The following is a 16,362-nucleotide window of genomic DNA, read 5'->3' as shown; positions in this document are numbered from 1 at the left end:
GTTGGTGGCCATGGTGGGGACTGTAGTTGGTGACATGGTGGGAAGTGTAGTTGGTGGCCATGGGGGGAAGTGTAGTTGGTGACATGGTGGGAAGTGTAGTCGGTGACATGGTGGGAAGTGTAGTCGGTGACATGGTGGGAAGTGTAGTTAGTGACCATGGTGGGAAGTGTAGTCGGTGACATGGTGGGGAGTGTAGTTGGTGACATGGTGGGAAGTGTAGTTGGTGACATGGTGGGAAGTGTAGTTGGTGGCCATGGTGGGGACTGTAGTTGGTGACATGGTGGGAAGTGTAGTTGGTGGCCATGGTGGGGAGTGTAGTTGGTGACATGGTGGGAAGTGTAGTTGGTGGCCATGGGGGGAAGTGTAGTTGGTGACATGGTGGGAAGTGTAGTTGGTGGCCATGGGGGGAAGTGTAGTTGGTGGCCATGGGGGGAAGTGTAGTTGGTGACATGGTGGGAAGTGTAGTCGGTGACATGGTGGGAAGTGTAGTTGGTGACCATGGTGGGAAGTGTAGTCGGTGACATGGTGGGGAGTGTAGTTGGTGACATGGTGGGAAGTGTAGTTGGTGACATGGTGGGAAGTGTAGTTGGTGGCCATGGTGGGGACTGTAGTTGGTGACATGGTGGGAAGTGTAGTTGGTGGCCATGGTGGGGAGTGTAGTTGGTGACATGGTGGGAAGTGTAGTTGGTGGCCATGGGGGGAAGTGTAGTTGGTGACATGGTGGGAAGTGTAGTCGGTGACATGGTGGGAACTGTAGTCGGTGACATGGTGGGAAGTGTAGTTGGTGACATGGTGGGAAGTGTAGTTGGTGGCCATGGTGGGGAGTGTAGTTGGTGACATTGTGGGAAGTGTAGTTGGTGACATGGTGGGAAGTGTAGTTGGTGACATGGTGGGAAGTGTAGTCGGTGACATGGTGGGAAGTGTAGTCGGTGGCCATGGTGGGGAGTGTAGTTGGTGACATGGTGGGAAGTGTAGTTGGTGACAGGGTGGGAAGTGCAGTTGGTGACATGGTGGGAAGTGTAGTTGGTGACATGTTGGGGAGTGTAGTTGGTGACATGGTGGGGAGTGTAGTTGGTGACATGGTGGGGAGTGTAGTCGGTGACATGGTGGGAAGTGTAGTCGGTGGCCATGGTGGGGAGTGTAGTTGGTGACATGGTGGGAAGTGTAGTTGGTCACAGGGTGGGAAGTGTACTTGGTGACATGGTGGGAAGTGTAGTTAGTGACCATGGTGGGGAGTGTAGTTGGTGACATGGTGGGAAGTGTAGTTAGTGACCATGGTGGGGAGTGTAGTTGGTGACATGGTGGGAAGTGTAGTTGGTGACATGGTGGGAAGTGTAGTTAGTGACATATTGGGAAGTGTAGTTGGTGACATGGTGGGGAGTGTAGTTGGTGACATGGTGGGAAGTGTAGTTGGTGACATGGTGGGAAGTGTAGTTGGTGACATGGTGGGAAGTGTAGTTAGTGACATATTGGGAAGTGTAGTTGGTGACATGGTGGGAAGTGTAGTTGGTGACATGGTGGGAAGTGTAGTTAGTGACATATTGGGAAGTGTAGTTGGTGACATGGTGGGAAGTGTAGTTGGTGACATGGTGGGAAGTGTAGTTGGCGGCCATGGTGGGAAGTGTAGTTGGTGACATGGTGGGAAGTGTAGTTGGTGACATGGTGGGAAGTGTAGTTTGTGGCCATGGTGGGAAGTGTAGTTAGTGACCATGGTGGGAAGTGTAGTTAGTGACCATGGTGGGAAGTGTAGTTGGTGACATGGTGGGGAGTGTAGTTGGTGACATGGTGGGAAGTGTAGTTGGTGGCCATGGTGGGAAGTGTAGTTAGTAACCATGGTGGGAAGTGTAGTTAGTGACCATGGTGGGAAGTGTAGTTGGCAGCCATGGTGGGAAGTGTAGTTAGTGGCCATGGTGGGAAGTGTAGGTGGTGACATGGTGGGAAGTGTAGTTGGTGACATGGTGGGAAGTGTAGTTGGCGGCCATGATGGGAACTGTAGTTGGTGGCCATGGTGGGAAGTGTAGTTGGTGACATGGTGGGGAGTGTAGTTGGTGACATGGTGGGAAGTGTAGTTGGTGACAGGGTGGGAAGTGTACTTGGTGACATGGTGGGAAGTGTAGTTAGTGACCATGGTGGGGAGTGTAGTTGGTGACATGGTGGGAAGTGTAGTTGGTGACATGGTGGGAAGTGTAGTTAGTGACCATGGTGGGGAGTGTAGTTGGTGACATGGTGGGAAGTGTAGTTGGTGACATGGTGGGAAGTGTACTTGGTGACATGGTGGGAAGTGTAGTTGGTGACATGGTGGGAAGTGTAGTTAGTGACCATGGTGGGGAGTGTACTTGGTGACATGGTGGGAAGTGTAGTTGGTGACATGGTGGGAAGTGTAGTTGGTGGCCATGGGGGGAAGTGTAGTTGGTGACATGGTGGGGAGTGTAGTTGGTGGCCATGGTGGGGACTGTAGTTGGTGACATGGTGGGAAGTGTAGTTGGTGGCCATGGGGGGAAGTGTAGTTAGTGACATATTGGGAAGTGTAGTTAGTGACCATGGTGGGAAGTGTAGTTGGTGACATGGTGGGGAGTGTAGTTGGTGACATGGTGGGGAGTGTAGTTGGCGGCCATGGTGGGAAGTGTAGTTGGTGACATGGTGGGAAGTGTAGTTGGTGACATGGTGGGAAGTGTAGTTTGTGGCCATGGTGCGAAGTGTAGTTTGCGACGTGGTGGGAAGTGTAGTTAGTGCCCGTGGTGGTTTGTGTAGTTACACTCTGGTCCATTCACACTGCAGCGGAGTCAGCTGACAGCGTGTCTCTGACATCACCCTCTTTATGGGACACTTCGCTGCCGGGGAGACAAGGTCGAACTGGACGGCACAGGCCCCAAAGCCAATGCCTGTGTCCTTTTAAGATGGAAAGAGGACACAGAGACACTCGGGTACAAGAGAAGATGGTCTTGAAGACGAGGGGAGGCCTGAGGGCTGTAGCTGCAGTGAGGAACCCCGGCAGCCTCCGGACCCGGGAAGCAAGGAAGGCCCCTCCCCGGAGCCCTCGAGGGACCTCGCCCCAGCTGACCCCTTGCTGGAGAAGACCGCATCTTTTTGGCTTTAAGCCACCTGGGTCACATCAGAAAGTGTGAAGCGGGCGCCTGTAATGGAATTACACGCACATCCCGCTCAATGCAGCCGTGACCTGCACGGATTCTGTGCAAAACCATTTTCCTGTGCAGTGTTTTCCTCTTGTAAAAAGCAATATTTCCCCCGAGCTGAGCACAACCGTACACACGGCCATCAGAGGCTCTCCAGGGGTCCTGTCAATCTGCAGCCTCACTCCGTGAGATGGTTCACACCCAGCTGCCTCTTCCTCTGGGATCCTTGAGTTTGGTGAACACTTGGGACACACAGTGGAGGCACAGCAATAAGGAAGCCAGGCCTGCTGGGTGGAGAAGTTTCCCAGAGGAAACTTGACTCCTTCAAGGAAGGAACGTGTATGAGTTTAGAACTGCTGCTATAACAAGTATCCACACACTTCTGACCTTAACACATATTTACTCTCTTATCGCTCTGGAGGTTGAAATTCTCAAATAGGTTTTATTGGGTTGAAAGTAAGTGTGTTGATTGGGACTGGTTCATTCTGGAAACTCTAAGGGAAGAATCCCTTTCCTTATCCTTTTTAGCTTCTGAAGGCTGCCTGCATTCCCTGGCTCCTGGTCCTGTGTGGGAGGAAAGATTTCTTTTCTCACCTGTCACTTGGTTCAGGACTGAGGCCCCTATAATAAAAGCCACATCCACAAGAGCTGAGTATCTGCATTTATTTAACATGTAAGTTTTACGTAACACCTGAGCCTTCAGAAGCAAAAACCCAGAGGAAAAACCTGTGCACTCTTATGCAAAGTTTGACGAAGGGTAGGCAGGTGTAGACCAGGATGCAGGACACAGGGGCTGAGATCTGATTCTAATAAACAGGTGGGGGGCTGCTTAGCAAGACTCTTCTTGGCCAGTGTCTTCTAGGAAGGCCTTTATCTCCAAATAAGGTCATTTCCAAGGTCCTGGGAGTTAAGCCTTCCACCTTCCGATGGGGGGCGGGGAATACTATTCAAGCCTGAAAATGGCAGAGGTGGAATCCGAACCTCAGTCTATCTACTACGTCATTGCAAAGAGATGAAGGCGACGTGGCATCACACCCTTGGGCGGTCCCTCCCAAGTGGTCTTGGCCATGTGACTCACTTCAGCCAATTGAAGTCAGCGAGCATGACGTCAGCCAGGCTTGGCTGGAGGTCCTCCTGTTGGGACTTTGCTGTCAGAACCCAGCTGCCCAGGTGTAAGGAAGTCCAGCCACCCTGCTGGAAAGAAATTCCACACGAGCAGCGGGACCTGGGGCAGGAGAGGCTGTCGTGGACCTTCCGGCCCCAGCTGAGCCAGGAGGGGCGCACGCGAGCCCCGTCTGATTGCGCGGGGCCGGGGGTGAGCAGATCAAAGGTGCTGCAGCGCGGGGTTCGTGGTGCCGCCCGGGCAGCTCAGTGACGAACGACTGTGAATTGATGTCACCCACCAACATTCAGACCTGCCGCCTCCAAGCCTGGGGGGGACCACAGCCCCTCCGATTAGTCCGTTTACGACACTCTATTGCTGACCAGTTCTGCCTGGGATCAGACCAAGAATGAGCAAATTAGCAAATGAGCAAACAGCTCTTCGTGTATTCGCACACATCGCCAACGCCTCTTGGGAAGATCCGTGTCCTCACCGCCTTAAGAATGGTCCTGGGGTGGCTCAGACCCCTGGGACCAGGGTGCCCGGGAATCTCGGCGGTGCACAGGCTGTCGGGTCAAAAATCTTTGTCAGGAACAGTCTGACTTCGTCCCTTCTTCCCTCCATCCCAGTCCGTCATTTGTAACCAAGCCCAAAGCAAGGGACAGGCCAAGCATGGGACAGACCATAGCCCCTGTCGGATTTTTTAAGCATGACTGAAGTGGGTCAGGACAAGGGGAGATGGCGCCCCCTAGTGGGAGCTTCTGGAAATGCTGCAGGAGAGAAAGGAAAGGAGGCTCCTTTGTTCCAGTTGACCACGGAAAGAAAATTTGAAAGTGGAGCCGGAGGACATGATCCAGACCAAGGCTGCACAGGCCAACGCCTCCTGAAGCAAGCAGAGGCTGGACGCTTTGTGACAACGGGGGCACGGGGACCGGCCAGCACAGCCCCGTGGACAGGACAGCCACCTTTGCGCAGCTGCAGCCCTGGGCTGTGGGAACATGTCCAGCAGTCCCCCAGACAATGTCCCACAGGATTTCAGTCTGCAGGCACCGTGGGGTCCCTTTGGGGTCCTCGTGGAGAGAGAGAAGAGCAGGCAGAGGAAGGAGCCCCTGTGTGGGCAGGAGAACTGCCACAGATCACCCAGAGGAGGCAGGCAGTGTGGGACAACCCTGCAGGTGGGACGTGGTCCCTACAAGAGCCACAGGCTGAGACTGGACAGTGACTATGGGCCACCGGAAGAGGACAGTCCAGCAGCCCCGTGTGTAAAGCACCGCAGCCCGGCTTCCCTCTGCCTGCTGCCGCCTCCTCCCTGCCGGGTGTCCATCCTGAGAAACTCCCCGGAGGCTCCTGCCTGCCCATCCACAACGCAGAGCCTGCTTTTCAGGGTGGCTGCCTGCCACCCCAGCATCCGTCCCCGTGGTGCAGGAGGGACCCGGCAGGCACTCCCTCACCTTGACCATGGTCCCTCTTGCTGAGCACGCGCCCTTCACCTCTTGCTCAGCCTGGATCCCCCAGACATTCCCTCTGTTGTGGACCGAAGGTTCGTGTCCCCCAATCCATGTGTTACTCAGTGTGGTGACGCCCCTCTATAATCCCAGTGTCACCAGAGGCCGATGCAGGAGGATCCATGTGTGAGGCCAACCTGAGCAACTTAGAGAGACCCTGTCTCAAAAAATCAAAAGGGCTGGAGATGTAGCTCGGTGGAAGGGTGCGCCTGGGTTCAGTCCCCGGTACTGCCCACACGTATAACCTTGACTTCCTATGTCATGGCATCAGGAGGCCCTTTGGGTTTAGATGAGGTCCTGAACATGGTGCTCCAAAGATGGGATCATCTTTCTTAGAAGAAGAAATAGCACAGTGCTGTCCTGGCTCTGTCTCTGCTTGTCCCCCCCCTCCCCCGCTTCCTTCCTATATGACTATATAACAAGAAGGCATCCATCCAAAAGCCAGTAAGAAAGCCCTCCCTGAACCTGGTCATGTTGGTGCCTTACTCTGGCTCCAGAACTGTGAGAAATGAATTTTGTTCTTTAAGCCAACCAGTCTCTGGCATTTTGTCACAGCAGCTGAACTGTACGGGTCTCTGAAAACTCGAGGTTGCCTGAGACGCGGCCACCACCCACATCCACTCACATATTCCCTTTGACCCCTGTTCCAGAGGGCAGCTCCTCCCGCAGAAGATAAACCACAGGGACACCGGGGCTCCCAGGTAGAGAGAGCCACCTTCCTCACCCAGTGAGGGAGACCCACCACCCAGGGAAGTAGATCAGGCAGGGAGTAGCATGATGGGCGGTTTAGGAGACAGAAGCCAGTGGGGAGTTTCTTTTCCTTAGAGTCAAGACGGAAAGTTGACAGAATACACTGGAAGACCTGAAAAGGTACTCTTGCACCCCACCCCCCAACCACTATGCGTGTGGGCCACCAGGTGCTCCCCAACCCCCACGTACACTCAGCCGTTCAGCCACTACTCCCCGGGAAACAGCATCCGCAGAGGGTCTGCGTCCAGAGGGGCTCCCAACCTTGGCACCCACTGTGCCAAAAGGACCCCCCTAAAGAAAATGCCAGCCCAGAGACCCCGGGACTCCAGTTTCACTGAAGACCATCCCAGTACATGGAAAAAGTTCTAATCTCTTTGTCTTGGTCCATCCAGGTTGCTATAACAAAATGCCTGAGGGTAATGTATAAGCAACAGGAATTTCCGTTTCACAGTTTGGAGGTTGAGGAGTCTAAGATCAAGGCATGGCAGATCCCATGTCTAGTGAGGGCCCGCTTCCTGGCATAGACAGCTGTCTTCGCTCTGTGTCCTCACATTGAGGAAAAAGGACCAGAGGACTTTCTGGGTCTCCTTGAGAAGGGCACTGATCTCGTGCAAGAGGGCTGCACTCATGACCTAACCACCTGGCATGCCTGGCAAAGCCCCCACCTCCTAATACCATCACCTTGGGGTTCCAACCTGTGAATTTGAGGGGGACACAAACTTTCAGCCCATAACACGCTTTGAACTCATGCAGAAGGAACACATTATTATGTATAAAGGTAAGAGTCTACGCTCATTTTTGGTATTATTTTGCAGTTATAAAATCAAAACTCCGTGGAAGCATGCAGGAGAAAGGAAGGCCACAGGCGTCACCTGGGGGGATGGCCACTGGGACAGAGGACAGGTCTGCTGCTGGGACACTGTGTGAGAACCACACAGGATCCAGGAGCACAGGAGGAGACGCAGCCCAGGGCACTCAGAGTTGCAGTTGCTGGTGAGTCTACAGGAAAAGAGATGCACCTTTCTCACCAAGCGCGCCTGCCCACCAGTGGGGCCACCTGTCCTCATCCGTGCAGAAGTTCTCTCCAGCCCCTCTGTGTAAGTCGGCTTTTATCACTGTGACCAAAGTACCCAACCAGAACAACGTAGCCGCGTGGGGGCTGCTTATTTTGAGCTCGCAGTTCAGATATTTAGTCCACAGTCAGCCAACATCTTGGCTGTAGGCCCAGGTTGAAGCAGAACAACATGGCGGAAGAGTGTGGTCAAGGAAAGCTGCCCTGTCCTGTCTGTCCATTCTAGGTTACAGCTCCTGCAATCCTCATTTCACCTCCTGCATTGACACAGGAGCGTTGAGGGGCCCCTCATACCTAGCCATAACATCTCCTGCAGGAGGCACCTCACACATTGCTGTTTTGGAACCATGAGAACATATCCACCAAGAAATAAGTAAATATTTTAAATGGCAGTAACTTTATTTTAAATAGTGCATGTTGTTACAAAACCTTCCGGATCTTCATACAGCTCGATTCGGAAAATCTGTAAACCAAGATCAAAGAAATAAAGTTTTAGAAAATGCCCATAAGTACCTTCCCTGCAGGGCTGTTAATCACAGGGAAAATTTGGAAAATAATCTAACTACACAACAATAAGGACAGAGTGAGACCATTGTCCATCCTGGGAGACAAAAGCGAGTGCTTAGAAACTAGTTTTTATAAACTGTCCTGTGTGAAGGTGGTTTTAGGAATGTGTTGTCAGGTTCATTATCCAGTTAGCTACCTGGCTGACAATGCGATGAGGCAAAACAAGTATTTTAAATAAAATGCAACTACATGCCAAATGCCTAAGGTTACAGTGTAGAATGTTTAAATCAGATCTGACAGCCATTCATAACTATTTCAAGTATAGAAAGTTCATCTAAAAATTAAATAACGTGCCATAAAAGGAGAAAACAGTTCTTTCTTAGTGGGAAGATCATGGTAAATGTGTTTCACTGAAAATTCACAGTATTTTCTGGATTTTTCTATGACTAGGACATGTGGGTTGGTTTAATGGGGACGCAGTTTCAGCATAGATGACAGTCGTGAACCACGTGACCTGGTCAATGACAGTGGCCCACATGATTGTGTCACCTAGTGACATCATGGCCATCTCAGTCTGGTGAAGGCACTACGATGTTCTCAAAGTCAGATCTCCTACCCACGTGCTTCTCAGAACAGACCCCCACCCTTGAGCACCACAGTCGGCATATTAAGAAAAAAATAGAAAAGTCAGGTGCTGCTCGGGGGTAGAGCGCTGTGCCTGGCACCATGAGGCCCTGGGTTCAATCCCAGCATGACACAAATAAAATAAATAGATCAAGGGAAGAAAGCGAAGTGTCAGGTCGCAGTCTCCAAGGATCTCCTCTGTCCCCGCGCAGCCACACCGTCCTCCCAGGCAGCGAGGTCTGCAGTGGACCTGGCGAGATTGACTCAGATGCAGAGATGCGTGTCCGCAAGTCCCCATTCTCCTCCTCCCCGCTGCCAGGGGGAAGGTACGGAACATGCTTTGGATCCTGTGATCAGCTCAAAACCTCCAGGAGCCCGGAATTCCTGACCCTGGGATCCGCCTCACCCACCTGCCCTCCCTGGGCGCCAGCAGCCTCAGCTTCTCTTGGCTCCGCCCACCTCCAGCCCTCGCGGGGGCTGTGTCCTCCGCCTGGGGCACCAGCTGCCTGTCTTTCACCAGGTGGCGGCCAGTCACCCACGGAGTCAGCATGGGCGCCAACATCTCTCCGGAGTCTCCTGACACCCCCAGCTGGAGTTAAGAGCCCCAGCTGAGCTGCCCCTGCCCCGTGCTGCCTCCCTCTGATCACCTACCATATCTATTGTAATCAGCTATCGTGGGTCATAGAACATTCCCGAAGCTCATCTTGACCACAGAAGTGGGCTTCAAGTAGAAAAAACTACCTCGAGGAAGTGCATACATATCCATTGTGTTCTTATTCACTCAACCTGCATACATTGAGCACTGAGTGTGTCCCTAGAAGTTTCCAGGGCCCTGTCCATTCCAGTCGTGGGGCAGAAGTGGGCTCTGTAACAACCACAGTTCTTGCTGGCAAGCAACAGAAACCGGCTCTGGTTAACCAAACAGGAAGAGAGTTTGATAGAAGATACAGCAGGACTTCCAGCACCGTTCTCACTCAGAGGGGCCAGGAGAGCAGGGGATGGTGCCTGCAGGGCAGGGCACTCCGGGAGGTGACAGAACCGTGGCCTGTCGTAGCGTCCTCCTGCATTGCAGCCGCTGGCTGCCAATGCCCACATTTCCTCCGCTGTCTTTGCTTTGCCTCCAGCTCCTGGTTTCATCCCTCTCCCTACTCACGATGCCAGGCCTCCTCTCCATGCTCCCTGTCTTTACATAACTGTCCCCAGTCCCAGGGGTCCTTATGTAACTGAATCACCTCAGGCTCCCAGGCCCACCTCCCAGCTCCCACCTCGGCCTCGCCTGTCTGGGAGAATCTTTCACGGTTGGCCGAGCCAAGCGAATGTGAAGAGAGAGAGGCGGAGGCCAGTCCTCAGGCCCGCGGTGGGACAGCACAGAGAACAGGCTCACCTGGCAGGAGGGACCTCTGCAGGGGCCTGTGTCCTCCAGCAGGGACACCAGTGGCTTTCGGGTAACTGCTCTTTCTGTGCTTCGACCTTCCCTTCTGTAAAATGGGGAAGTGGTGTACCTCACAGGGTCATCGTGAGGAGCAGAAAGTCCGTATTACTTAGAACGGTGCTTGGTAATCTGCAAATGCCACCTAACTCGACCCTATTCTTTTTAGAGAGAGGTTTCCGGCTGCACGTGCCTCGAATGGTGGTCCCTGGAAACCTTTTGCATGCTAATATGAATAGAAGACAGACATGCACAGTGGCACACACCTGTAGCCCCAGCTCTTGGGGAGGCTGAGGCAAGAGAATTGTTTGAACCCCAAAGTTCAAGGCCAACCAGGACAACATAGAGAGACGCTCTATTAAAAAAAAATGGGGGTGGGTGGGTCTAGGGACATAGCTCAGTGGTAGAGCATTTTGCCAGGAAGTGCAGACCCTGGGTCCAATTACTCCAAAAAAATAAAAATAAAAAAGATCCCAGAGGAATTCTGTGTAGATTCATACAAATACTGTGCATCCTGCTTTTAAACCCAGTCGGCACCCTATAGGGACTTAAATGCTTACATTAGGCAGCTCTGGGGATCATGGTTCCAGGTCAGTCTGTAGAAGGCCGACTCCATTGCTCTGGCCCAAGGTGAGGTAGAACATCATGGAGGAAGGGTGTGGCGGAGGAAAGCTGCTCCCCAACCATGGCCAGGAGAGGAGAGAGAAGAGGGAAGGGGCGGCAGGGAAGAGGAACGCTTCTAGAGCAGCCCCGGCTGACCCATCTCCTTCAGCCACGCCCACCTGCCACCAGCCACGCCCACCTGCCACCAACCACGCCCACCTGCCACCAGCCACGCCCACCTGCCACCAGTCAGTCCGTTCAAGCTAGACAGGACGGATTAAGTTCCAGCCCTCACCATCCACTTCCCGTCTGTACATTCCTGCACCAACCCAGGAGCTTTTGGGGGACACCTCACATCCAAACCGAAATGGTGCTATTGTTTTAATTTAAAAGAACTTGGAGGAGGTAATCATATTGGTAGTCAGATACCAATATTGACCTCAGTTTAAATTAAAACCAGGAAATTTTTAAAGATTCCTTCACTTAAAAACCACAATAAACCCATTACATGTTAACATTGACTCTTTTATGGGGAAAAAAAAAAAAACTGTATTTTCCAAAACCAAAAGTAAGAAGCACAGGATATTTTGCATTCTTGAAAATCTCTGTAAAGTCTGACTGAATTGAAGACAGCTAGAGCCGCAGAGCTGCTGCTACCCAGTGTCGTGAGGCCGTGGAGCACTCTGATAGAGCGGCAGCGGAAAGGGGAATGAGGTCTTAGGGAGGTTCCCCAGCCCACACTCTGAGAATCCCCTGGTACAGAGGACAGGGAGAGAGGCAGTGAAACAGCTTCCTGTTTTCACCAATGGCATCATGAGGACGTCAGGAGACATCAGATCTGCCCTCTTGACCCAGTCGCCTCTGAATCCTTTTAAATCCAGACAGCAGTGCCGACTCTCTCTGGACACTGACCCTGCTCAAGGTCAATGGACAATACTTAGTAAGAGTCCTCGGTCTCCGCTCACCAAGCTCCTACCGGTGGGGACTGTTCTGGTCACCGTACCCCACCCCACCCCCGGTACTGATGCAGAAACTGAGACACAGACCAACAAAGCGACTTCTCTCAGGTTACATGGCCATCCAGAGAGTCCATCCCCAGAACCTTTGAGGTCGCCTCCCAGCTAGCTTAGCAATAGTCTGAGCCTGATTCAGCCTCTGACTGATCCCTGGTCCCCATCCCCAGGGACTCCAACTTAGTTGGTCTGGGAAGGACCAGGAAGCTTTCGTCCAGTCTCCTTTCTCTCGTTGGTTGGATCGTCCATTATGACTCAGACCACTGCAGCCAGCAACCAGGACTGACAATAACTGCACTACGGCCTTGCTACTCAAAGTCCAGGTCCGAGGACCAGGGACAACCTGGAAGCTCAGCTGAATGCAGAGTCCTCCCCATTCCTCTGAAGCAGAATTTGCATTCTGACAGAGCCCCAGGTGATTGAAGTGCACACCAGGGCTAAGGGAGAGTGCTGCTGCTGCTGATGGGATTGTGGCTCAGGGGTAAGATGGCAGGATAGAACAGTGGTTAGAGCCCGGCTCCAGGACCGGCACAGCTGGCCCCCCTCGGGCTTTTCTCTTGACCTTGACCTCTGAGCTTGACACTGATGACTGAGTGAAGATAAATGTTCTGAGATTTCTGAAACTCCGCTGGGAGGTTCGTGAAGACCTATAGATAAGTAACCTAGAATTGCAACAATTCAGTTTTTATACAGTGGTGACAGTCAGGAGCTCAGGAGTCACCCCCTGGGTGGTTGGGTGGGACTCTGGACAGACACAGTGCTGAGTCAAATTCCTCCTGGCTGCCCACTCCAAGGAGGGACATCTGGGGGGCAGATGCCGACTGCTCCTGCCTCAACCACATTTCTCTCACTCTCCTTATTTACTGTGTCTTTTTGTACCAAGTTATCACTTCCCGACTTTCTTTCCAATAGGGGAAGCTGTGTAACCCTTTCTGACCAAGGGACATTCTACACCTGGTATGGCTCCAGGGACGATTTTCTTTCTGATTAACAGGGAGGCTCACAGGAGAGCTCTCTTCCCCAAACACCTTTCTTACATTGGAAACTGTCACTTTAAGACTTGATGCTTGGTGCTGTGGCAACTATCTTGTGACCATGAGGTGCCAAGTTAAAAACAACAGAGCAGAAGGCTGGAAAGCGTCTGGGCCCTTGTTGACATTGTTGAGCAACAAACCAACTGTGAGATCACCCACATCCCAACTTGTGTGATAACAAAAATTCCTACTATTTAGGCCATAACAATTGTTCTGTTATTTGACTTTCTCCTAACAGTTTTGGGGCATTGGGAGAATGTCCCCAAGGTAGCCTCACGGGGGACCATGATCAGACGATTCTAAGTAATTTTGTACACAACAACTGTGGGAATGGATGCAGGAAAGGAAGAGCAGGTGGCTACCACGTGGTCACTGCAGCAGACACACTGACTTGTGGACGCCTATGGGGGTGTCCTGCTGTGGACTCCCAGAAATAACTGGAAGAGGAGGAGTACTTTGCAACAGTGACTAAATCCTCAAATACGTAATGAGTGACATAAGTCACAGGCTGAGACATTAAATGCAATGAAAAATCTTAGCAGTCGATTGGTAATATCTGTCATGGGCACGTGACTGAGTGGTAGCCATGCTGTGTCCCACATCTGTTCCCTCAGTGCTCCTGACTGCTCACCCTGAAGACACATCCAGAGATGGAAACATCTAGAAGCATCTCCCATTCCTCCTCCAGCGGGGGAAGGTCAGGAGCTGGAGTCTCTGGGGAGCCTGGGTCCCTGAGGACAGAACCACGTAGCATCCTTCCAGGAGCCACCAACAGGACCTGTCTCAAAACCAAGTCTCGGTTTTGTCACGTGCATGATAGAGACACCCTCAGAAAGTCCCGGGATGAGAGTAAGATGATCCACCAGAAAAGACTGCCAACCCCAAAGCCAGGAGCAGCAAATCCATTTAGGAAACGATCTACTCATCTATTAGCAGAAAAGAGGGTCCCAAAAGGTCTGAACGCAGACCAGGCACACTTGAAAGGGGAGGTGAGGCTGGGAAGTGATTTCCTTTAGTTAACAAGTATTTGATCCTGTCCGGGTCACAGGATCAAGTGAAGGAGGGCCCAGTCACCCACCGAACCCCCTCCGTTTGCCTCTTCACCTCCTTTTACCTTCGGAGTCACTTTCTTCTGCAACTATCTTGGATTCCAGGGACCACAGGTCTGATTGATAAGCATCTGTATGACAAGCGACCCAAACTACCCCCAAGCAACCGTGAGCCTTGCTGAGCAGGTCACCCCACGAAGAGACTGCCCCCTGAGCAGGAGCTATGACCACGATGGAACCCAGGCTGCCCCTTAAGCAGGACCGATCATGTCATCGAGGGAACCAAATTGTCCTCTGAAGTGATAATGCCCTTCCCAGAGCTTCAAAGAACCATTCCTGAGACCACGATTGCCCACACCACGGCCTGACCAAGATGGTCCACTCTGCCAGGTACGGCTCCCAGCCAGTGTCTTTTGCTATAAAATCCCCAAGTTCCTCTCAGCCCCTTGCAGACAGATCTTTGGTCACCGTGACCCTGTGCCTGTTCCTCCCAGGGGGGTCACACTGATTAAAGTTCCTTCCCTGCCCTTCACGGTGGCTTGCCTCTTCGATGGGCATACTGGGACAGGTAGCCAAGCCTGGTCTGTGGGGAACTGAGGCCTTTGCCCTAGGACTCTGGTAACACAAGGAAGAACAAGAGTCATGGGTTTGGGGTTTTGTCCCCAATGAGCTTAGGGATGTGCCGTGTAAACAGTAAGCACTAGCCACACGAGGCTGTTTAAATTTAAATGAACTGAAAGGAAATAAAATGGACAGCTCAACTCTACAGTCATGCTAGTCACATGTAAAGTGCTCAGTGGCCCCATGTGGCTAGGGGTTCCCCTATTGGACACTGCAGATGGTGGGGGAGACAGACCCTGCAAAGCCTCACCAATGCCTGATGACAAGCAATGGCATTTGTTGGTGGGAAGCCATAGTCCTCACCATATTTCAGGAGAGAAGTGGGGTCCAGGAAGCCACTGTTTTTCATTAGGCCAAAGTGGACTGAGCATTTGAGAGGCTGCTAGAGTCACTCCCCAAGGCTGGGCATGAAGCAAGCGCTCCAGAAACATCTGCCATGGGCAAAGGTTTAGCCACTGGATGAGAACAGGAGCCAGATGCCTGGGCTGGATCCCTATTCTGCCAGCTGATGATCCTAGGCCAGCACTGAACTCTGGGCCTCAGCGTCTTCATCTGTAAAATGGGGCGAATAATGGTATTTAACCAAAAACCAAAGGATTGCTAGGACAATTAAATAAAAGATTTAAAGTACTTAGAACAACTCTGCCTACAGCAAGCACTATGTAAAATGTTAGCTATCGTCATCGTCATTGTCATCATCCATGGGTCTTTGAACTTTTTAGGGAGAGAGGAAGGGATGCACCTGCCACTCAGTCTGCCTCATTTTTATTCTTTGCTCTCCAAGTATCAACATCCAAAGCTGCCAAAATCCCCCTAAAATAAGCCCAGAAAAGGGATCTAACCATCACTATCATGTTAATCAACTCATGCTAAGAGAGTTCCACATACCAGATCCTGCATGAAACACTTGGCACACATCGTGTGTTTACCAACAGGTGGGTACTATTAAAACCCTTTCACAGATGAAAACCAACCTGCCCACGTTTACAGAAGGATCCGAGGTCAGTTCCACCGGATACCACCAGGTGGCACTGGCTATCCACCTCCAGTTCCGCAGTCTAGAGGGAATGCACTGGGGAAACCGGTGTCCTGCAAATATGTAATGAGCGCCTGCTGTATGCCAGGCACTGTTCCTGGCGTTCCCGATACGCTACTTCAGCAAATTCGGGGAGAGTGGGAGGAGGCCTGTCTTTCCATTTTTCCTTAAAAATGAAAGGTATTCGCGGAAGTGCGCACCCAAGGGATATGTGACCTGACCGGGAGAAAACTGGCGTAGAGATACTGGAACTGAGAGGCCTGAAGGAAAGGGAGTATTTCGGAAGGTCAGCGGTTCCCAAAACACAGAGACTGCAATCACCTTGGAAGGAGTGTTGTTCTTCAGCCCTCCTGCCCGGGAGATGGGAGGTGGGACCATCTCCCTGTTGCGTCTTTATGTATTTTGTGGCTGGGGTTAGGAAGGGTGGTCTCACCCTGAGAAATCAGAAAGGGCGACTCGCAACGACCCGTTTTTGTCTCCAGGAGGAACGACCTGAGAGGAGCCCCAGATTGCAGATCCGAAGGTCACCCAGGGAACCAGCTCCATAGGGCTACAGAAGCTCAGAGCGTGCGCGCGCGCCCGCTCTCACTCTCACACACACACACACACACACACACACACACACACACACACACACACACACACCGCGACAGCCTGTCAGGGCAGTGCAACCTGACTGCCGTGAACTAGGAGGGGACTAAGGGCTGAGGTTGTAGGCAGCCCTGGACTCCTTCTTCACGCAGGTCCCGGCAGTCCGGTGGACACGTGTCCTGGCTGTGCCCTGAGCGTCTGCGAAGCTCACAGCTGGTGGCTGGGACCTCTGAAAATGTGCGCCAGGGAGAGTGGTGGGCGTGTGCGTACGTGGGTGATGTGTGCGATGGGG

The sequence above is a fragment of the Sciurus vulgaris genome (assembly GCF_902686455.1).
Source record: "Sciurus vulgaris genome assembly, chromosome: 18".
Lineage (NCBI taxonomy): Eukaryota > Metazoa > Chordata > Mammalia > Rodentia > Sciuridae > Sciurus > Sciurus vulgaris.
Note: the sequence above shows the minus strand (reverse complement) of the source record.